Source organism: Peromyscus californicus, unplaced genomic scaffold (assembly GCF_007827085.1).
Source record: "Peromyscus californicus insignis strain IS unplaced genomic scaffold, ASM782708v3 Scaffold_6__1_contigs__length_162567912, whole genome shotgun sequence".
Taxonomy (NCBI): Eukaryota; Metazoa; Chordata; class Mammalia; order Rodentia; family Cricetidae; genus Peromyscus; species Peromyscus californicus.
In genome coordinates, this window is record NW_026294584.1 from 69,423,264 (window position 1) to 69,446,059 (window position 22,796).

Genomic DNA, 22,796 nt, shown 5'->3' on the forward strand with positions numbered 1-22,796 from the left:
GAGGAAGTTGAAGGGGCAGGAAACTCGTGGCTGGTGGGGAGGAAAACCCAGCCTGGTATTTCACCGGGTCCATGAAACTGTAACCGAAGGATTGAAGGATGTGGACGGAGTGAGAGCTGGTGCGTTTCTGTCATTTACCTTTCAGAAGGCTGTGCAGGCGGCATGTGCCTCTTTTACAGCTAACAAAGGGCGATTGTGTTTGAATCCCTCCCAGTGTCTTTTTCCCCATCTCCACGACCAGCATTCTGTTCTCAGCGGCACAGATGCACGGCTCAGCACTGCAGCGTCTCACCGAGGCAGCTCCAGCCGGGGCACTCACTCCCAGACACAAGGGTTGGACTCATGAGCCAGGCAACAGTGTGTCCGTGCAGGAGGTAGCGCTCACACAGTCCCCTCCCCCACGAGTTCCCTGCTTCTATGTTACCAGGTCATGTGAACCCCTGAGCAGGTGTTGCCACACTTTACTCCCTGCTAATAAATCCGGGTGGGGTGCGGAAAGGGAGCTGGAGACCTTGAATCAATGTCTACAGCAGAGAGCAATGTCATGAAGGTGTGAACCAGCCACGCGGCAAGACGGTCTTAGCAAGGACTCTGGTACATCTCGCTCTAATGGCTGCACCTCTCCAGGGGAAGCAGCAAACTGAGCAGCCTGCATGTTCGTGTTGCCTGAAGGTTTTGAATGTCACCACAGGCAAAGACCAGACGCCAAAGGTCAGGGCTACTCTCGTAAGAGGATGGCCTTCCAGGCTCTGGAGGCAGGGGCCCCAGATTCCCATCATACGTTGCCTAGGCCAACGCTACATGAGTGAGGGAGTGGTTCTTAACCTGTGGGTCACGACCCCAGATGATTCATAACATTAGCAGAATTACAGTTATGAAGTAGCAACAAAATAATTTTATGGTTGGGGGGTCACCACAACATGAGGAACTATTAAAGGGTCGCAGCACTAGGAAGGTGGAGAACCACTGGTCTAGGGTAAGTCACTTCCCTATCCTCTGGGACAAGAACAGGATATTTTCCACCTGTCTTGTTTGTGGACAGCTGAGATGTCCTGGGTATAATATTTAGCGTGTAGTAAGCTTGATACAATGGTTACAGCTGCCCACCACGTTAGGCATAGGAAGCAGAATGACTAGGTTTTTCCCCAAGCAGTTCTTACAGAAATATCTAGAAGCCTGCATCACAGCAAGATGGAATCTAGTGTCATTTCCAGGCCCTCACTGACTCAGGAGGGGCCCCCTCTGGCTTCCTTCTCCTTTGGCACCCACCCTTCATTTACAACCCACCCCTGCCCCTTTCCATGCCCGTCGCTCCTGCCAGGGCCTGTGGCGTTGGATGAGTCACTTGAATTTCCAGAGCTGGCTGGGTGCAGAAAGTGTCACAAGATTCAGGCCTCTTTCCTGGCTCATCATCCACTCAGTGCCACTTCTGGATGAAGCACACACAGGTGGCCTGGCATGGACTCTTCTCTGTGCATATCACACAGACAGCCATTGCACACAACCCTCCCATTCTCTTGGGGACAGAAGACAGCCAAGTCCTCAGATCTTTCCCTTGGAAAGCCTGGATATATGAATTTGGAAAGAGAAAAAAAACCTGAAGAAGAGGGCTCATGTGATGAATAGCTTACAGCATCAAGGAACCATTAGAAAACATAATTAGAGGGTGAGAGAGAATGGGAAGGAAGAACCGTGGCAGCTCCCTTTGGCCCAGTCACTATCTCTTGAATCCAAGAAACTGTGGGACGTGATTTACCATGACACATGAAGGCATCAGCTGGGTTCACAAGTGCAGCACAATTCAGAGGTGTGTGTGCCATGTGACGCTGATGGCATTTCTCCTTAGAGTCCAGGCTGAATGACGACACCCAAGAAGCACTCCAGATGGACAGTCACCACCATGCTCCCTCCTGGAGACAGGCTTCTGGGCCCCCCGGCGTACAGGCAGAGAGGGGAGTCAGTCCTGTGTCATCCTGCCCTGGAGTTCATTCTGAAACACTTACAAAGAGTCACATCGGGAATAAAAGACCTCGTGGCAGCAGTGTTTTGCAAGGTACCTTTTCTTCTTTGTCTCTACGGGCAAAATGAACCAAAGGACCGAGGCACACCCCCTAATAGCCTGCTTCTGTCCACCCAGCCTGATTGGTCACCTGCACTGACTATATTTTTCTGGGCTCTTTCCACCTGTGAGTTTCACACAGCATAGGGAGAAGGATCTAAAGAAAACAGTTTTGTACCCCCTCAATGATGATGTAGTTAAACACACATCCGCTGGCTGCCTTCTATTTCCAATGCTCACAGCTGGGCCCTGTGGGGTGTGGCAGAAAACCCTCTGAGAACCCCATTGTTAGAGGGGATACAGACACATCCAGCTCCAAAGTCACACACACTGGCCAAGGTCCCAAAGTTTTCAGTGCTAGGCTGAGTGGTATGAGGAGAAAGATGGGCTTCTGCTCCGCCAGGCTGCCTGTGCCTCCTAGAACCGTGTCTTCCTGTGGGAGCTGGGCTTGAGAAAGAGCGATGCCATGTATATCCCACGTTGGGTTTGAACTTGGGGTGGTCCTCCTGACTCAACATTCTGAATGTTGGGTTTACAGATGTGTGCCAACATATCCAACTAAAAGCATGTCTTGTTCACCATGTGTATTTAACATTTTTTAACTAGTTCTGTTCTCCAGGCCAGACCATAGATGACACTCAGACAACACTAGCCACATGCATGTTGCCTGGGGAGGAGAAAAGAGCTGGTTATGAAGAGTAAGAACATTCCAGAAAGAAAGAAAAATATTTCAGCCAAGACTCAAAATACTTGTCAGGGAATCGCAATAGAAGACACAGGTGATTAGCAAAAGTAATTCTAGAGAGGAGACAGAGGTTCTGGAGATTAGGGGATGGAGTTATGTTTTGAAGGGACCGGCCACTGTGACATCTTTCAGAATACAAGCTAGGCAGAGGCTAGCTGTGTCTTTCTGAGTTGTCTCCCCTCCCCCATACTGAGCACAGTAGTCCTTGTGCTAGGAGCTGACAGGAAGCTTGAAGAAGCAGTTGGACGCTACTTTCCAGAACTAAGTGGCCATTGTTGGGATCAGTTTGTGGGAGAGAGCAAATGTGATCATGCACATGTACTGTGGTGGACTCAAAGATGGCAGGGTGGGGGGTGGGGAGGTCAACAGACATAATTTCCCACAGAAACCCTGCAACTTTGCACCCAGTGACTGGGTGAGACACTGTTCTGTGGTGAGCCTTGCTGCCTTCTTTATAACTTGGACAAAGCCATTCCCATCCCCTTTGGCAGATGTGAGCAGAAGAGGAAATAAGACAGTACCTGCTGCAGAAGAGGTGTGCAGTGAGTGTAGCTCCCCAGCCCCTCCTTCCTGCAGGAAATCTTTTATGCTGCATGCAATTAAAAACATACAATATTCTAAAACAGATTCTCCTATTTGGGGCCAGTAAATTGTAATCAGCTTCTGTCTTAAGTGACATTCTTTAGATGGGAGGCTGTTGGATTTCTTCACAATTGCATTAAATTCTATTTGCTGCATTTCTAATAAGATACAGGCCTATCCTGGAAGAACATAGAATGGTTGATTTCAACTATCCAAGCTGCCTGTGGGAATGATACACCTATGCCCTCTGTCTACGTATTTACTCTTATAGAAGAGGGAGCACCACTGAGTGGAAAGCCACCGTGCTCCCTCATTCCCTTAGCCATGGCCCTTGTAGAATCTCTTGCAGACTGAAATAGACACATGGTTAAATTGTAGCAGGGTACAAATATTGATAAACTTAGTTATTACAAGGTACTGTGTTAAGCGTTACTAGGATCCTGGAAAATTCCAAAGGAGAATCCCACATACCACACTGTGAATCTCTCCTTCAGTCCCAGATGAAAGACCTGCATTCCAACCTACAGGAAGCCATACAGAAACTCCTGGAAGGCTCTCTTTCCTTGTTCATATAGCAAAGCAAACCCTGACAGCCACAGGTAACGGGTTTGCTCGTGCTGGCCTCCGCCTGGATGAGAAGATGGTGGCCAAGTCTTCCACGATCACTTGGACAGTCAGAAACACCCTCAGAGTTGATAATGCCACCCCCAAATAGCAAATGTGACATTAGCATGTACGCAGCTCTTTATGATCATAGCTGCTAGTGTGAAGAAAATGGCAAGGTGGCCTTTGAAACTGATCTTTAAAAAGAGTACCTAGCCCTCCCCCTGCCCTCGCAGACCTCCAGCCTCCCTCAGATCCTGGGGACCACTTTGCAGAGAGGATGGAGAAGCTGAGCAGTCACTTTCTCAGTCCGTCATAGTTGGGAAGCCAACACGTCAGGAGCTTGGGCATCGTAGTCACAGTGAGGACACAGACAGCCATGTCAGGTAGTTCTCTCCAATCTATAAGTTCTGGATCCCCCGCCCAGGGAATGGTCCCACTCACAGTTAGGATGGGCAATCCCACATCAATTAATGTAGTCAAGATAATCCCCACAGGCATGCCCTGAGGCTGTCTCCCTAGTGACTCCAGACTCTGAGGCTAACAATGAACACTCACCATTACACTGCTTCAGAAGCACGCTCCTTCATGGCTTCCAAGAGCAGAGGGACTGGAGCTGGCCCTAACCAAGCCCTTCTACAGTTTCAGCTGGGCTGTTGCTAAACTTCCTTCCCCTGGGAGATATAAACAATGTCTACCCACTTCTCCTAGGGCCCCAACAAACCAAGTAACGATTCCAATAAAGTTCACTCTGGGAATCCAGCAAGTCAATTGGGCTTGCTTACAGAGCATGGGTGTGTGGGGGGGGTGTTGAGGAGATCATGAGTGACCCCAAAGCAGCCGCTCTGTGAAGTCTGCACCCAGCAGGAATGAGGACCCTCCCAAGACTGTGACTGTGTAGATGGAACCCCCTTTTCTCCAGTCTTCCCCAGCCTCTTTAGCCCCTCCCTGAGACTTTGAGGCCAGATACAATTTAGGGCAGGATTGCATACAATGATTGGGGGTAGTGGCTGGATACTTAGGTGGGGGTCTAATTACCTTCCTCATTCCCTTTTCTCTGAGGGAATGTCGGCAGTCCACAAAGCCAGCGGTGACAATCTTTTGTAAGCAGCCACAGCCGATCTGATGAAGATGGAGGTAGTTTGGCTCAGAGGCTAATCCTGTACAACAGCTGTGGAGGGCCTGTTGCAGGCCTGAGTTTAGAAGGGGCTGCCTTGCCGAGGTCTGGTGGCGCACATGTTTAATACCAGTACTCCTCGGGAGGCAGAGGCAGGTGGATCTCTGTGTGTTCCAGGTCAGCCTGCTCTACAAAGCAATTTTGCCACCACCACCACCATCTGAAGTGGTACCACTACCATCCACTGTCTTCTGTGTCCTAAAACAGCAACTGGACTCTCGGGCTCCCTCCACACCATACCAGGAGCCCAGCCCATACATGGCTGGAAACTCCTCCCTTAGGAACCCAGAGAAGCAGAGGATGGGAGAGACAGAGTAGAGGCTCACTGAGTGCTCTACAGCATATGGTCCTGAGTGCACAAGGTTCCCTGGCCTGGATCCCACCTCCTGGTAGGAGGAACCTCTTCTGCATAGGGATACTGACCTTAAGTCCTGACCACGGGCCTCAGGTGCCTGACCCGGATCAAACAGAAGAAAGAGGCTAGAAGCTAATGCTAGCCACTGCAGAAGCCCATTTCTTTAGATTACTGGGATGGCCAAGTGCAGACTAGGTGTCCATAGGGTGAGGAAGAGCCTTACCTGGGCCAGGTACATCCTGCTGAAGAGCCCCATCAGGCCCCATTTCTCTCTCCCCTCCTCACTCCTTCTCCTCTCTCTCTCTTCTGCACACTTCCTTTCTGGACAAAGACCTTTCTGTACTGTACTCCAGTCATATGATAAAACTCTCTCACATATAAGTGTCTGTCACTGTGGGGAGGTAGATCATTCTTGAGTTGCCATGTAATTCAGACACTTTTGTTCCAAATATCCAAACTAAACCCAAAGAAACCGGCTGCCGATCAGAGCTTCCTTGACACAGCTCTCCTCAGACCTTCCACCTGCAAACTTTCTCTTAACCCCACCCCAGCCTCCTTTCATTGATGAATCAGAACTTAACCCCATCCCAGCCTCCTTGCATTGATGAATCAGAACTTAACCCCATCCCAGCCTCCTTGCATTGATGAATCAGAACTTACCCCCATCCCAGCCTCCTTTCACTGATGAATCAGAAGGTGGCACTGGGGAGCTATCATGGCCTTTTAAGAGGGAAGGAAGCTCTTACATGGTTGAAGGGACCCCACTGTTCAATGTGCCACCTTAGAAAAGAGAGGGCACAGCTGCATAGGAATGTACCTGGGTAGCTGATGCCCACTGACATGGGGGGTCTGATCATGAGGCTAGGTGGAGGTGGATGGAGGGCAGCGCCCGTGAAGGACGAATGTAAGGCATGCCTCAGAGGCCAGATGACTCTCCCTGTGGGTGGTGTCCTCCTCTTACCCCTCCACCCCCGACGGTGACAGGCTTCAGAGGGGAAAGCTCCACAGCACTTCCGCAGAGCAGAAGCAGCTCCAGGTGGTGCAGCTTGGCTAGCTGTGGGAAGTTCCTGGACATCTGCCCACCTGCCTCACACAGCATTCTGAGTGTTCATGGACAGTGCATACGAAAGTTTTTCTCTTGTCAAGATCCAAATAAATGCCTGCAAGTACTTCCTAAGCACAGAAAGGATCAAAGGCCTCAGCATTTTATTCAGACAATGGCAGAATTTAAAAGTGGCCCAATGAAGCTAAGTGCCCAGTAGGTTCAAATCCTGAAGCCCCATGCAGGAGATATACTCAAGCAACACTGCTCCGCTGCTCTGGAGTGCGGGCCCTGGAATACTGGCTCCAGCTTCAATGGCTTGGACTCATGGCAGCTGGGGAATCGTTCAAAAACGCTGGGGCTGGAGAGATGGCTCAGCAGTTAAGAGCACTGGCTGCTCTTCCAGGTCCTGAGTTCAATTCCCAGCAACCACATGACCGCTCACAACCATCTATAGTGGGATCTGATGCCCTCCTCTGACATAAAGTCATACATGCAGACAGAGCACTCATACACATAAAATAAATTAGTTGATTTAAAAAACGCTGAGACCTGGCTTCTACCTGCTTGCCAGTTGGATATCCTCGTTGCTTTGGAGAAGAGCCAGGACGGTAAGACGTTAAGGGCTCCTCAGTGATTCTGCTGTGCAGCAGACCAGCTCAATGACTTTGAGACACCACGTCAACTACAAAGTTTGCACTTGAGAGCTGTGCATCAAGTGACGAAAAAGAATCACACACACACACACACACACACACACACACACACACACACACACACACACTACTCTAATGTTTTAGGTGAATTTATAGTTTTGTGTTGTGCCACCTTTATTGCTATCCTGGGGTGCATGCAGTCTGTGTGCCAAGGATTAGACATGTCTTTTAGACAGTCATAAATACCCGATAAATGTTTTTCCCCTCTAGAACTGGCTACATAATTTGTGGGCCCAATGGAAAAAGATTGATCTATTGGGTCCCATATTCAACCATTTTCAGAACTTTAAGATGGCAACAACAGAATGTCAAAGCAAGCACTGGAATGTTCTAGGCATGGCCCCTGCGGGTGACAGGCCTAGCATCTATAGCAGTTTGAATGAGATCCCCCCCCACATTCTTGAGCACACACACACACACACACACACACACACACACATGAAAAATGATGGTCTGAAAACTCACCCATTGGGCCAGCCAGCAGGCCAGTGGTTGGAGCAGCCTCACAGTTTCAGAAGAGCTATAGGCAGGAATGATGTGGGTTTTCCCTTTTCAGAGTCATTGATGGGGCCTCTGGACACTTGGCTCCTCACAGCTGCTTTGGTGGGGAGGAGGGGAATTGTGCTGGGGAGGGAGGGCACAAAGACAAGGCTTTATGCAGGTGCCTGTGAGTGCCTCTTAGGAAAACAGTCCAGGATCCTGAGGCCGGTGCTCCTCCTACCAGAGCAGCCTTGCTTTAGTGAAAGGGCTTCAAAGTGGTGTATCCCAGGCTCTGCAAAAGCATTGGAAACAGGGGTAAGCTTCCACAGACTAATTTATGGTCGTCTGGTCCCTACCTCACTGTCTGATCTTGGTCCTTGGCAAGTTCATACAAAGGGCTCGGTGACTTCGGATCCAGAAACGGAAGCTTGGAGCGTCTGGGCCTGGGCCCAGCCGGCGGCTTGAGCTTGACCCTGGGCTGTCAGAAGCGGAGTGGGAGGAAACCACTTAGGAAAAACTGGTTTATAAAAACCAGGGGCAGTTACAGATCTGGGCATTTTTCCTAGCTTCGAAATGGGAAGAGTAAAGAGCTTGGCTCTGAGAGGGCAGCGGGCTTTGGATTTGTCATTGGAGTCCTTAGATTCGACTCTGTGGGGTTCAGTCTTCTTGGGAGTCTAGCCTTCACCTCTGCCAGCCTCTGTCTCTGAAACTGGGGTGACAATAAAGGGAACTTTTGTCCAGCCCCACCCGTGACCCCAGTACTGTGCTCAGCCTGCACTCACCCTGGGCTCTTCACCCTTCCAGGGTGTCTTGCTGAGTTAAATAAACAATGGTCTATCTCAGCACTTTAGCAGGACCACAGTAAGAGCTCAGGGCTGCTGCTCAGCTGGCTGCATCATCCACCCACATCCTAGGCAGACTGTGAGCCTTGCCATTGGAAATAAGAAGTGATTTTTGACTTAGGAGATGTTAAATACTTTAAGTCAACTGCTGGGTATTTAGAGATCAAATCCCAAGCCTGTCTGAGCCTTGATGGTACCATGCCAAGTGTTCCATGAACACAATAGACCCACTGTAATTTACACCTGGGCTCCTTTACCGAGTTCCAGGTAGGTGTGTAAGGACTCAAAGAACCAGGAACCTAGGGGTCAGGGAGAAAGAGGGAGATGGCATAGGGAGAAAGGGAGAGAAATATGCCAAGTAGTTTATTTCTCTTCCTGGAAAACTAAACCAAACCAAGACAGCACAAGGATGATTTTGTGCCCCATGGGAGAGATGGCAGCCATGTTGTCGGATTGGAAGAGGGCATGGGCAGTCAAACAGACAATCTGGGATAGGCACCATTTCCAAGGCCGGGGCTGAGTGACCCAGCCAGCTGGCTCAGGCCTCTGGTCATCACAGAAGGACTACAGAACAGAAAGGCCCTTTACGTCAAGGCTCCCCATGCCTCCATGCCCAGGAAAGCCTGGTGGTGAGGGAAGGGTGCTTGCCACTCCACATACAAACACTCAGTTTCCAGGAGTGGCCACTGCCAAGGGGCCAGTCACAGCCCAGCAGCTCAAAGAATGATGGAGCGACCTTTCATTGGAGTTTGAAATCTGGAAAGTGCTGGCAACAGAAAGAGGCAGTAGATGCCGCTGGCAACAGATTGGCAGGCTGAAGTGGAGGCTCCCACCTAAACGGTTAAACGGCCAGCTTGCCAAGGCCACCGAGCAAAGTGCTACCTCACCATGGGGCAGATTAAAATCTGCATTTTCTCCTAATTGAGCAGAGTGAAATCAGCCGGCGGTCCTGTCACTAGGGCAGGAATGAATTGTCACAGCACGAAGCATACCACACCACAGAACATCTATTATACTGAGGAAAAGAGCCACATAAACTCTCTTCTGTTGGAATTCCAACTAATTTGTTGTCCAGTGGGCTGGGATATGGAAGCCTGGAGGAGGCTCTGTGAACTGGTCCCCCGTCCATTCCAGTTTTCTACATGGCAGCATATGACCCGACTGTAGCATCCTGTGCCTGAGTGTGCTACTTGAAAAGGCTGGCAGTGTAAGCTGATGAGACATCTAAAGGCTCTTTCTTGTGTGGAATTAAGCCACGATTTGGTAAGTATGTGTTTTATGCCCAGTGTGTTTTGGGGTCAAGTGTATAAAGCACAAACTACCCTTCCTGCTGCCTTCCGTTTTAAACCGTTCTTAGAAGGCATCAGAAAATCCATGACCCAAACTACCAGTTGATCCTCTTGGGGAATCTGGTGTAGACCTGGTCAGAACCATGAATGTCATGGACCAAAGTGGAACCTTTCTTTCTCTTTCCCCAGGCCTTTTGGCAAGAATGCTTCCAGCACAAGACATGAAGCTCATTCCCACGAGGGCCCCTGAGCCACCCCTGGGTCATGCCAGCCATGAGGCTGGCTTCACACAACATTGGCATCAAGTCAAAGTCACTGTTTGTTTTCACCCTCGCAGACCTCAACATTTAAAAACACATCTGTAATGCTTTGGGGTCAGTTCTTTTTCTGTTTTAAATATTCCTCATTTCAGGTGTGTATAGATGCTTCCTCATCTTAAGCACCCCAAATTTCTCTCTTCAAACAAAGCATCCATTTGAACACCATGCTCCTGGGCAATGGTAGAGCCTTTGTGGTGCAAGGCCACAAGTCACATGATGGCAGATGCTTACCTGGCAGGCACACTAATCGATATAAATGCCAGCCCCCAAGTCTTCCTACATGGAGCAGAGTATCTGATAAACTCAGAACTTGGGCGCTCATTTTTGCTGGTGTCTTCATCATGGTTTCAGCCTGCTGAAGATATTTCAAACCCTGATGATGTCATCCATAGGCATTTATGTCTCCAGAATCTGTGTAGGAAGTTGGCAAACATTTGAACTTTGTATTCAAGCCAAATCAGTGACAGACAGGACCAAACACAGAACCCTGAGCAACATTTAGGAGCTTCTTCTGTGTCTGTGAAAATTCCGAGTTCAGTCAATCACTGCACTGAGCCCTCGGTGCCTGAGGTCAGGCCTTTAACAAATACCACTGGAGTAAGTGGGAAGGAGGGAATGTGGGATCTGTTCAGCTGTAGTTCAAAAAATTATCATAGTTTAAGTGAGACATGGGCCAGATTACAGGTGGACATCTGAAAGGGGTACATGTAGACTCCTGATGGAGGTGTGACATGTAAAATGTAGCCCATATGTAGGCATTCAAATACATTTTTTACAGAAGACATACTTGACTGTAACAACTCCTTTGGTTTGTTTTTGTTTTTTGTTTTTTTTTGTTTTTTTTTTTTGTTTTTGTTTTTGAGACAGGGTTTCTCTGTGTAGCTTTGCGCCTTTCCTGGAACTCACTTGGTAGTCCAGGCTGGCCTCGAGCTCACAGAGATCCGCCTGGCTCTGCCTCCCGAGTGCTGGGACTAAAGGCGTACGCCACCACCGCCCGGCCAACTCCTTTGGTTTTAAGAAATTATTAGAGATAAACATAGGAGACTAAATTGTCTTAGTTAGTTCACTTTCTTATTGCTCGTCCCAGGTGGTGACATTGGTTTAGACTCCATCTTTGATAGTAGCATATTTGTCTTTAAGATTGGGGCCCCTGAGAGAATTGGGTAAAAATCCAACCACTTAGAGTCTTCAGGAAGGCCACCTGGATTCTGCTGTCTCCCTCATTGTGAAGAACTCAAGTTGGCATTCTCAGGGAAGTCAGCAGCTAGAGCCACATGCTGGGAAGTCTCTTCCGCTTTGGCTCCTCAGCAGGCTTTAGCATGAGGTCTTGTGTCTTCTTGTCCTGCTCAGAGATGCTAGCATTACCATTATTTGACTTCCAGATATTTCTTGGTTGAGCAGCCCTGTAGTTAAGTAGCAGTAAAGGCCATCTTCGTACTGGGAGCGTGGCTGTGATAAAAACAATAATAATAGATAACATTTATAGGTCTTTGGAATGTGTATGTGCATTATCTTACCTCATCCTGCAGGGACCCTGAGGTGGAATGGGGAAACTGATGCTTTGGAAGTGCCACTTGCAAATCCTGAAGCTGAGAAGTGGGATCTGACTCGAGAGCCTGTTCACTGGTCATCCTGCCTTCACTTAGCATCGGATCACATCGGTTAAATGTAACTCCACACGCGCTCGATAGCTGTATTTCTGCACTAAACGTCATCAACACTTGGAGTCAAAAGGTTAAGTGCCTACCTGCATGGACCTTAGCCCTTGGAACTAGGTTTTGCTATGGTAAAAGCATCAAAGCCCCAATGATTTAAAATAGCAAAGATTATTTCTGGTATGGGCTGGGGAGGTGGCTCGGTCAGTAACGTGCTTGTCATACAAGTATGCATATTGGGTTTAGATCCCAGAACTCATGTAGAAGCCAGATGTGGGGGTGGGGCATATACCTGTAGTTTTAGCACCGAGGAGGCTGAGGCGGGAGTATCCATGGAGCTTGCTGGTCAGCCAGTATAGCTAAACTGCTGAGCTTCAGTGGGAGACCGTGTTTCCATAAATAATAAAGCAGAGAAGTAATTGAGGAAGACACTGGATGACTTCTGACTTCTGGCCTCTAAAACACACACACACACACACACACACACACACACACACACACACACACACACACCGAGAGAGAGAGAGAGAGAGAGAGAGAGAGAGAGAGAGAGAGAGTTATTTCTGGTCCATGTTCTATGTAGGTCATTTTGAGGGCTCTGTTCAATGGTGTCAGTCAAGGATGCAGGCTGACAAAACAACCCCCACCTTAAAACTGGAAATCTCTAGGAAGATGGGTAGATGGAGATATGGAGGGCTCACTCCAGCAGTCACGTGATCAGAAAGGACACAGGTCACTTTCACTCCTATGCATCATCCGTGACAATCCCATTGCCACCCAGCCTAAAGGGTCCTAGAAGTATAATTCTATGATGACCTCAAATAGACTAGCCTGGAGATTTGAACAAGTATACCAGCCACCAGTATAAGGGAGAATGCAATGCCCTCAAACAATGCTTGCCCTAAGTTGAAAGCGTTTAAAGGCAGGAGCATCATTTCCGTTTGTGGGGTCAGGAAAGGCATCAGAGAAGAGGGCTGGACTTTGAGAGACAAGTGGAACGGAATAGGCAGAGTTCAGGGTAGGAGGTGGGGTGAGACCTTGGGCTGGATGAGTGGTAGGTGAGAGGTAGAAAGTGGGGTGGGGGAGGACCGTTGGGGGCTAGCAATGTGGGCTGGAGCAGAATTCAGCTGGGAGTAGAAGGATGGGTGAATGGCTGGACTGAGATATGCATGTAAGTCTGTTCTCAGTGTGATGCCCACGGGAGAGGCTGGAGGTACTCTGTGATGTGATCAAAGCTGCAAGATAATGAGTTTCTTCCCACAGCACCCAGGCCGGTGGGAAACCACAGCACTTTCAGAGGTGGGAACACAGGTCTGCATTCAGGGGCAGCAGTGGGGGTAGGAAATCAGAGAAAGGGGTCTGAGACGAAGGGCAGAGAGAAATCCCCCAGCATTCCAGAGTGAGACATTAGATGCCATCAGGGCTTGTGGGTAAAGGAGAGAAAACAATTCCAAACCTGCCTAAGGGTTCTGAAGACATCAGTGATACTGCCCAAGAAACGTCTAAAGCCAAGTCAAACCAAGTCGTTTCTTTATAGAGGACACCATGTCCCTGGTCCTATAGACACAAGAGCTTGGGGTATTCCTCTCAAGCATTTCCTTCTGCCAGGAGCATACAAGCTAGCTTCCTACTCATTGACTAACTACGCCCCAGACTGTGCATATTAACACTTATAAAATTCACACTTCCGTGGAAAACATTTATAACCTGGACTTCCTTAGTGAAGTTGCCCAGCGCTGGTGAGAAGACACATCTTTTGTCTTCTGTGGATTTAGAAGCACACGTATTTTAGGGGGGAAGAAAAGCTTTCAATAGGTTTCTAGAGCATTCTGCAGAGTCAGGCCCCTGCTACAACACTGATCGCTATCTCCAACAAGTTCAAGGTCTAATTAACCCTCACTCAATGGAGCTAAAATAAAACCCACCACAGCTAAGGTATTTTAACTTCAACAAGGCACGCACACAGCAGAGGTGCTCAGCACATCCTGCATCTAATCTGCCTCGCACAGCAGGGGCATCTATAAAGGCTGGAGATTCACTCTGGGTGACTATAAAGCTTTGGTTTTACAATGAGTCATATGCATCAGCAAACATGTTTTAATGTCTCTATATTGTTTGTCTTATTAGCAGAACAGGTACTCCAGAGTGTAGCAAACAGGAGAATACAAAGTCCAGGACCGTGAATCGGCTCTCCTGTATTGTAGACAAACATGTTGATTTGCTCATTCCCTGTCTAAGGAACAGGGGTCTTTGGGGTTAAGATGGAGGGCATATGGTATCTTGTTGCTGAGAATGGGATTCTAGAACTCACAGCATCAATAAGACCTGGAGCTTGTTAGAAATGTAGGCAGATGGGCTGTGTACAGATCTGTAAAAACAAACCTTCATCGACCCAGGATTGGGAATCCGCTCACTCTTAAGAAGAAATACAGTAAAGAAAATCCAGAACTGAGGATGTTGACTGCCTATGGGGATGAGAAAGGGTGCTAAGGACAAGGAAAGGGGAAGAGAAGGGAAGGAGCAGAAATTAAGGGACACATGATGTTCTGAGTTCAGCTTTTTGATGTGCTCAGACATTAAGAGCACAGTGATGATTCACACATCCCCCTGTACTGGTTACTCTTTTGGTTTTGGGGGTTTTGTTTTGTTGTTGTTTTTTGTTTTTTCAAGACAGGGTTTCTCTGTGCAGCCTTGACTGTCCTGGAACTGACTCTGTAGACCAGGCTGGTCTTGAACTCAGAGATCCACCTGTCTCTGCCTCCCTCAGTGCTGGGATTAAAGGCATGCACCACCACCACCCGGCTTAGTTTTTTATTTTCAAGTTGACATATACAAGATTCACCTGGGAAGAAAGTGATTCAAAGGAAGAATTGCCTCCTTCAGATTGGCCTGTGGGCATGTCTGTGAGGCATTTTTCTGATTGTTAATTGATATAAGAGTGCCCACTGTGGGCGTTACCATCCCTGGAAGGTGGGCTACATGAGAAAGGAACAAGCCAGTAAGCAATGTCCCTCCCCAGTTTCTGCTTCAAGCTTCTGCCTTGAGTTCCTGCCTTTCCTTCTCCTAATGATGGGCTGTAGACCTGTAAGCCAAGTTTCTTTACCTGAGTTGTTTTGGGTCATGGTGTTTGTTACAGCAAGAGGAAGAAAACTAGAACAACCCCAAAGCACAAATAATTCAAACTATCGGAAATCCGAGGGGAACCTGAAGTCGGACAGAGTGACTGACCAGTGTCTACCTGTGTTTGTTTCCTCTTCTGAGGCTGTATTAAAACACCCCAATGAAAGCAACTCAAGAGGAAAGGGCCTGTGTCAGCTCTCAGCCCAAGGATACTGTCCATTAAGGTGGGGGAGTCAAGGCAGCAGGAACCTGAAGCATTTGGTCCAAGTGCATCCTCAATCGGGAGCAGAGAGCCACGAATGCTTATGTTCCGCTGTTTTTCTCTTGTTTATACAATCTAGGATCCAGCCCATGAAAGAGTTCTGCCCATATTTAGGGCGGGTCTTCCCAATCAATGACCTTAATCAATAGAATCCTCCAAAGACATTCCTATAGGCCGATCTAATTTAGGCAATCCCTCAGAGAGACTCCTTTCCAGGTGATCCTAGACTGAGATCAAGCATCATGCTAACTTTACTGTAGATGAATAAGTACATGAAAGGGATGGCTGGAGATGGAAATAACTAATCTGACTGCGGGACAGAGTATCTTTACTGGATGCTGTAAGACTAAGAGTGGAGTTGTGATACAGTTAAAGGGCGTCACAGATGCGTGTGTCAGCAGTTCCGAGACACTGTTACACACAGCAGAATTGAACAAATAAGTAAGTACACTGTGGATAATGAGAGTTGGAGAAAATTTAAATAACAAGAAAATGGATGTGATTAAAATGATCCCTACTGTGTTAATTTGGAATAATAGGTAGCAGTATAAATTCATAGTATTTTAAGAGAAAAAAGGAGAGAGACAGGGGAGGAAGGATGCATGGTTACATACACATGTGACTTAGCTCTCTTTATTTTGAGAGCCTCAAAGTAACACCACCCTAGAAACAATGAGCACACCTACAACACAGAATTTTTTAGTGTATTATTTTATCTGTGGAAAAATATTAATAGCATAGTTGTGTGGCCATATCCATCAGTATCTCCAGAACTCTTCACGATGCAAAACAGAAATTCTAAGCCTATTGAATGCTAACTCTGCATTCTTCCTTCTCCCAAGCCCTGGCAACCGCCACCATTGTGTTTTCTGTTTCTATGAAGCTGACTCCTATAGAGATGTGTAAACTGAATCCCATAGATTTTTCAGAACTGGCTTCTTTCACTTAGCACATCATCTTCACCTATATTGTAGCACGAATCCCCATTTTGACTGCTGCCTTGCGTGTGCTATGGTTTGGATCTTCAATGCTTCAAACAAGGTCCATGTGTTAAAAGCTTGCTCCCAAGAGTAGTGCTTTGGGGAAATGGTGGGACCTTTAAGAGATGGGCACTAGAGGTATGTCTGTCAAAAGGACAGTGGGACTCTAGTTCCTTCCTTTCAAACTCTCTCTTTTTCACTTTCTGGTCACAGGTGATGTTTTGCTCCACATGACTTCTCCCATGATATGTTGCCTTCTCACAAGTTCAAAGCACTACAGGTCAATCACTTGAGTTTGAAAACCATGAACCCAAACAAACCCTTTATGTGTTGCTGCGGAGCAAAGCTAACACAGGGCACATACACCCCATTTGTCTGTCTGTTCATCTGCTAGTGGACACTGGCATTGTTCCCATAGACTGGCTGTTGTGAATAGTGTTTCCATGAGTACTTGGTACTCTAATTTTAGATTTACATTTGCTTTATTGAGTTTCATATTCTTGTTTTTTTTTTTTTTTTTTTGGTTTTTCGAGACAGGGTTTCTCTGTGTAGCTTTGCGCCTCTCCTGGAACTCACTTGGTAGCCCAGACTGGCCTCAAACTCACAGAGATCCGCCTGGCTCTGCCTCCCGAGTGCTGGGATTAAAGGCGTGCGCCACCACCGCCCGGCCGAGTTTCATATTCTTAAAATAACCTTGGGAAATATGGACTGTTTGTATTTTCTTGTTTTTTAGATGAAGACACAGAAACTCAATTTCTTTGTTACTACTTGGCAGAGAGGGGTTTTGAATCAACAGTCCTTTGATTTCAGCTCCATTGGTTAATCATGGGAGACCACGTGTGTCTCAGTGTCTCCCATTTGGTTGTGGGAGGAAGAGGGACATTTCCTGGGTGAGCCTCCTCTTCACCAGCTAGCTGATTCAGGGAGTGATACCTCAATTCACAAAGTAAGCTGAAACATGTTTAGGGGTCATAGAGAACACTGCTCTTTCCCATAAACAAGATCTTTCTATTCTAGAACTAGGGAGTGTCTCAGTGGATAAATGGCTTGCCATGGACTCGGAGTACAGACCTCCAGAACCCATGTAAAAGCCACACAGGTATGCAAGCTGCCTGCAATCCCAGCACGAAGGAGAGAATGGCAGGAGAATCCTGGGGTAAGCTGGCCAGGGAGACCAGCTGGAATCATTGAATTCTGGAGTCAGTGAGAGATCCTGACTCCATAAATGAAGAGGAGAGCAACTGAGAAGACACCCAATGTCCACTCACACGCACGTGCACCCACGCTCATGAGAATGCACAGATGAGCTCATGAACACTACAGTTTTTCCATTCTGTAAGATCCTGAGACGAGGGGCAAGCAGTTGAGTAGGGGGAGCCCCTCTTCAAGTCTTCATTAATGGAGGGACACTCAGAGATGCACATTTATCCAATCTGACATCTTCTCTCCAGTAGAGGTTAGGGGATCTGCCCATAGGTCCCAGGCTGGATGAGGCTGGGGCTGCAGTGGGGATAGTACTTGATCCTGCAGGAGCTGGTACCGAGACCACCCCACTGAGCCCTGGCCATGGGACAAGCTGTCCCTGCCCTGCTGAAAGGCTCTAAAACATTAACCGCCTGTGATTTTGACATGTCAGATATTTAATAAGGAACAAATTAGCACTTGGGTCTCTTTTCCTGAGACGATCCAATTTCTATGCCAGGCACCAACTTCTATATTTCAAAATGCATTTTTGAAGGTTAATTAGAGAAGCAGCAGAGATAGTGTTTTTCCAAGAGGGATTTTCTGGTTCCTTCTAGGCCTATGGATGGCAGAGAAAAATAACTTTCAGACACTGTAAATTGAGTATGTGACGCTGTGAGGATAAACCCATCTCATTAGTCATCGTGTCAATTACAGTATCTAAGGAACAATTCTGTAGCAACAGCGTATTTATTTGATGTTGTGAAAGCTACCTGGACCCACTGTTAGGATGGAATTTGCTCCTAATGTTCCGAGCACCTCTTTAACAAAATGGCACTCCATAAAAATTTAGTGTGTTCCTACTGTAATTAAATGGCCCTAGTCATTTTTGCATTTATGATATAAACTATAATGGCTGTAAAATCCCGCAATTAACTTTCCTTGCGCCAACATTTCATACTTGAGAAATTCTCATTACAAATTTCATTACTGATTCACTTATCTGTAATTTGTCCTATGTAACCTAAAGAATATTAACAAATTTAGAGTCACTTTTGCTCTATTAAAAACGAAATATAAAAGTCTTTCACCTAGCAAGTCAATCATGGTATTTCAAAGGGCCCCAGATGGTCAAGTGTGCTGGTACGGATGGGAAGGACCAGTGGCCATACGGCTGAGACAGGAGTGGGGGTGAGGTAAAATATGTGGGATGCCCCTGAGCTTCCCTGCCCTGCCTACTGAGTAAGAGGCACAAAGGACCAGAGAGAAAGAAGGGAGAGTTTTTCCTCCCACGGCATGCAAGGAAAAACTACAGGGAAAGGAGGGAAGGGCTTGGTTTTCACGCCCGATGGTTTCTTGTCACTCCTTTTTTTTTAAATTGTTTTTATTTGTATGGGTATTTTGCCTGCCTGTATGTCTGTTGATGCCTGGTACCTACAGAAGTCAGAAGAGGGCATTAGGTCCCCTGGAACTAGGGTTACAGACAGTTGTGAGCCACCATGTGGGTGCTGGGAATCAAATCCAGGCCCCCAGACCCTCTCACTGCCCACCATCATTCTGCCTTGGCGCTCATCTCCGGTGGTCCTTTCTGAGGCCCCGGGTTGGCTGCAGTGACACCTGGAGGCTAAGGCCTGCTCTTCAGTTACCTTGCTGGGGTTGAAAGTCTGTCTAAGAACTTTTTGTTTACCAATGGCAACGGCGGCAAGGTGGACCAAGAATTCAATTGAGAAAGTTCTCTCCTCTGAGCGATGCTTGTATTTCAAACTTCCATCCCTGCCAGGCAGACTAGTTTGCGGGGAGACATTTGGAGAATGTTCCCTGCCCTTTCACCCTCTCCTGATTTCATTAAAAAAAAAAAAAAAAAGAAAGAAAAGCGGTGTGTGTGTGTGTGTGTGTGTGTGTGTGTGTGTGTGTGTGTGTGTGTGTGTGCTGTGCACGTGGGCGCGGGGTGGGGGGAAATTTAGTGGAGTTGTTTCTGTCCTTGTACCTTTGTGTGGGTTTCAGTAATCGGATGCTTGTCTCCTGGCTTGAGCAGCGAGCGCCATTAACCCTCTGAGCTGTTTGCCAGCCTTTCCGCCCAACTTGTAAGGGAGATAGCGGACGTATACCCATATTAAAGGGAGGTACGTCAATCTGGGAGCAAGAGTCTTGAGTCTGAGTACTTCCTCTGTCACAGCCTTGCCGGGTGACTGGGGGGAGACTTGTCACCTACCTGAGCCCCACTTGCCAGGCTGAGAAAGGAAGAGGTTTCACTAGAACAACAAATATGGGTGCCGCCAGGTGTCCCTGACCGCCACAGGATCAGCCTTTGTACATATTTCCCCCAGTAACACCCTACCCCAGCATTTTGCCGCCTTCCATAACTGCATTCATTTTATTCTAATTTGTAATTAACTTTTACAAAATTAAATTGGAGATAGAAAATTACTGTCCCCACATAAATAATCCTGCTGTGGGATGTGGCAGTGTTAACGCAATCAACAATACGATTCATAAATGAAAGAAATGCTGTCATACTTATTACTTCTGTGCGCTCCATCTTTTATAGAATATTACAGTGTAAATTGAAATTTTATATGATTTAATAAACCTCAAAAAGATATTATGGCCAAGTAACCACATAACTGTAACAAATGGTGCTCCTTCTTCATTACACTTTTCTCCTCACACGGGGCCCGAGGCCTCATTATCAGAGTGGTGTCTTTGACAACCCAGAGCCCATTAAAAACACCTTGAAGAAAGCATACCCCACACTGTGGAACTACAAAATCTATACCAGGCTGCACTCCTTGAGGATGGCGTTATAAAATGAAGAAACGATGCCTTTCATTTTTCATCCTAAGACTCGGGCAACAAAAACATTATCTGGCCCCACAAGAAACGCCCCCCCCCACACACCCACCCAATGCCTCTCTGGCCCAAACCAAATTCTGTGTCGCCACGACTGAAGTCAAATCATCGAAGCCACTGCCGAGGAAGGGGTTTATTACCCCTCCGACTCCTTTGCTGGCTTTACAGGGCCACCCGTTTAGATGTAAAATTTCTTTGTCTTCAGAGCACCAGGCCTCCCATTTGTCGCACATTGCCATTTTTCAAAGGTTTCAGGCTCACCCAGGGGTTCATTAGGGTGACAGAGGAAAATGGGATGGATAGATAGACCAGTGCGGCAATCTCAGTCCCATGTCCTGTCCCTTTCCCTGGTTCTGGGGGCTTCACCAAGCTCCCTTACCCACCAATTTGGGGCAGGGGAAGCTGGAAACTGAAGCGCTCTCTAATCACAGGCACTGGTTCTTGGAGCCCGATGTGATTTCTGTGGCTTCTAGCAATGTGTGGGACACCCTTGCACTGAGCAATTTAATGACTTGTCTCACTGCCGCCTGCCATCAATATTTATCTACATTAACTGAAGAAAGGCATTACTCGAAATAGCGTTTCACACCTCTGAGCATTATACAGTAATTCTAAAGTCGTAAGTTGTACCTAACTCCATGAGCAAACACAGAGATACAGTACGAATGGAAATAACCCAATTCAAACTGTCTTGCAGCAGTCTGGAAAACCAAAGTCAAAATGAGTCTAATTGCAGGCACTGGGAACGACAGGACAAGAAGCCAAGGAAACAATCCTTTCCAGTTTTGTTTTTTTAAAACAAGAGCATCATTCAAGGGTGTGTTCTAGAAAGACAAAGCTTAGACTGGGCAGTGAAAACAGTGCAGACACTTCTTTCTGCCTACACTGTGTCAAGGAAGCCTGTGACCCCTCATCTCTCTCAGTTCTCCTCCCTCTAGGGGTCGGCTCTCCCACTCTTGACTTCCCCTGCCCTCTGGGGACCGCATTTTTTTAATCGTGTTCCTTGGCTTGTGTCTCTTCCATGCACTTACATTAAAGGACATCTCGTTGCATGCTGTCGTGTGCACCTGCTGCTGCCCGCCTCACCCCAGTGTGAACGCTCCCACAGGGCAGAGCCATGCAGGCCCCGCTCCTCCATGTTTACCTAGAGCCTGGTGCTCGTCCTGTGCCCCTTCCTATTTATTGCACGGATTATATCCACTGGGAGATGTGACCTCAAAGCACTGTGGCCACTCCAAGCCTCTGTGCGGCCCACGTCATCTTGAGCAAACAGCTTCAGAAGGGTCATCTGAGCATTGCGTCCTTGAACTTTGCTCCAAGATGAGTGTTTTCAAGGGTGAAAGGGGAGATATTTGAGCCAAGCCTTAACCACACAGAAGAGAGAGCATATTCTCATGGGCAAAAGATAATGGTTCAAGGTATCCAGCACTATGCTGTGGCCCAGGATCTGGCAGAACTTGGGCTTTAAGCAGCTCTCTGGCACATGTTCCTCACACCCTGGACATTGACTCTAAATGTAAACTCTGCAACCAACAGAGGCCACATGGCGTGACTTTTACATGCTGACCGGAAATGTTCTTCCTGTGGTCGTCCCATCTTCAGAAATTATGTTTATGGAATATCTGGGCAAGAAGATTAGTCCTTGATTCATAATAGATAAAGTTTACATTTTTAGTAACAGAATTAGACTTTCAAAGAACGCTTAGAAGTGCACTGCTCACCCATCACACTTAGATCTCATATGACTCTGAAATCACTCACTCAATGACTCTGTACACATCAGAAGAAATGCAGACTTGTGACAAATGACAGGAACCAGAAGGCCAGCTGCCTGCTGTCCAGTCTTTCCTCAATTGTAATGGAGTTTTAGGGACAGGATTCATGAACTGCATGTTTTCTTTAAAATGATTTTAAGCCTTGGAAGCATTGCACCTTTTGAATTAGTTAGACGTGCCCACGAGTATGAACTTTGGGGCCTAGACTCACTGAATTAAGAATCCTAGAGCTGTCTGGTAAGACACTGTATGCACCCCACAGTCGGGAATAACTTTTGCCATGCTTAGAAAGTGATTTGTATAGCGTAAATAAATATACAGGGATAGTTGTAAAAGGAGTTTTTGCTTGTAATGCTTCAGGAGACATTGATATACCTTGAGGTTTACAGAAAACTGGTGGCCGGGTATGTCTGATGACCTAGGTGTTACTAATACTTACACGAGACAAAATTATCTAGTAAAATAAGGTATCGTGCTATATGACGGATCATCTGCTCATCAATTTTTTTCTGAATAAAATTATAGCAAAAATAAAGCATGACTTACAATCTCTGAAAAGGGAGAAAAAATATGTAAAGCTTTCTTGTAACAGCCATCTATCGTCAAATCAATATCCCATTTTCTTGGTGATTAATTTAAAACGAGCATTGGGCTTTTACCATTTTAACTGATACATTATCTTAATCTTTTATTTACTCTCTGTACCTCCAAAGCAGGATAAGGCCAGCGGCAGCTCGCAGCTCGCTGGTGTTCTCAGAATGG

General features: G+C 47.1%; 1 long non-coding RNA gene across 4 annotated transcripts in view; it reads right to left on the reverse strand.

Annotated features, from left to right (window-relative positions):
• Window positions 1-1,026: 1,026 nt before the first annotated feature.
• Window positions 1,027-22,796, reverse strand: part of LOC128099181 (uncharacterized) — a 31,730-nt gene continuing 9,960 nt past the window's right edge. For 3 of the 4 annotated variants that reach the window (XR_008214449.1, XR_008214451.1, XR_008214452.1), the window contains exons 2-6: window positions 12,158-12,321; window positions 10,442-11,659; window positions 7,745-8,051; window positions 3,326-3,393; window positions 1,027-2,726 (exon numbers count right to left, since the gene is read on the reverse strand). This is a non-coding gene — a long non-coding RNA (uncharacterized LOC128099181). The remainder of the gene's footprint in view (window positions 2,727-3,325; window positions 3,394-7,744; window positions 8,052-10,441; window positions 11,660-12,157; window positions 12,322-22,796) is intronic. The other variant, XR_008214450.1, reaches the window with a different exon arrangement.